Source organism: Penaeus monodon, chromosome 22 (assembly GCF_015228065.2).
Source record: "Penaeus monodon isolate SGIC_2016 chromosome 22, NSTDA_Pmon_1, whole genome shotgun sequence".
Taxonomy (NCBI): Eukaryota; Metazoa; Arthropoda; class Malacostraca; order Decapoda; family Penaeidae; genus Penaeus; species Penaeus monodon.
The window spans coordinates 22,171,911-22,173,108 of NC_051407.1; the positions used below are offsets into that span (position 1 = coordinate 22,171,911).

The 1,198-nt window shown below is 36.1% G+C and overlaps 1 pseudogene; it reads left to right on the forward strand.

The window, feature by feature from the left end:
• Positions 1 to 1,198, forward strand: part of LOC119587364 — a 10,089-nt pseudogene that overhangs the window by 8,681 nt on the left and 210 nt on the right.

Below are 1,198 nucleotides of genomic sequence, written 5' to 3' on the forward strand. Positions count from 1 at the left end.
CTGCGTCAAACCACTTTGTCAATCCTTTTAAGTTTGTTATCAATAAGTGTAAAGTTGAGTAGTTTCATTAAAAAACATTGATAAGGGGGTTCTAACTTTGTATGACTCCTCACTAAACATCTCTCTTTGCAGGCCCCAAAAAAGGTAAGTGGCCGGAGTCAGACCCCTTGTAAGGGTTATAAAAACACCAACCATCCATCTGCAGAAAAATGCTACCACTGCCCTTAACATCACATTTTGAGATTGTGGGAAACAGTGGAGCATGCCCCGCCCCACGTTACACTCTTTTTAAAAAATAATGAGGTAAATTTTTTGTTTGCTTGGAATTTGGGGAAAGGGGGGGGTTCTGTTTTTAAAATTTGTTTATAAATATATCTTATTAAGTATTGGAAAAAAAAATTTGTGATTAAAATGAAAAAAGAATGGTAAACTTTCCCAATTATTTCTCTCATTTTCCCCAGTATTTTTGGGAAAAAGAGGGAACAGTTATCAGTAACAAGCACCAGACAAGCAAGGAGCAAACCCAGTGGTTTGATAGTCTATGGAGGGGGACCCAAACCTCCCTTTCTAAGAATAGGGACAAATAAATTTTTCCCTAGAGTAATTTTTCGTCTTGAAAAATCTGTTAAAAATTAAAGTTTGATTTTTGGGAATTACAAAAATTTTTTTTGTTCCTAGTGCAAGAATATTTTTACATTTTTATTTTTTCGGTGGTGGGGGTTTTTGCTTTAGGGGTTTTTTTTATGGCAAAATTTGGAGATAAATGAATATTTTGAAGAGGAGAGCAATAAAGTTAAATAAATTTTTATTTCTTCCCTAAATATACTCTTCCTTTTAGATTTTTCAGAATTTGCTGGTTTCCCCCCGTGAATCAATGACTCACTCAAGGGACCAGTGATAGCAGTAGGGCAGTAGTGGAAATGAAATAGACTCGTGACGGGAACACTTTCACCAGAAGGTCTCCATTACAATCCTCCCATAAAACCCCCACCCCCCAAAATCGTCGCCGCTGCTATTCCCTCTCCATACACACAATAACAGAATCTGCCATAGTAACACACCATAATGTTGTGGCAGATACCCAAAAGCAAAAACCCTTGGTATATGTGGTTGACCCGGGTATGGCCAGTGTATTAAAAAGTCATTTTTACTTTCCCAAATTTTTTAATATATTTTGTAATTTGTAAATTTTTCAAGG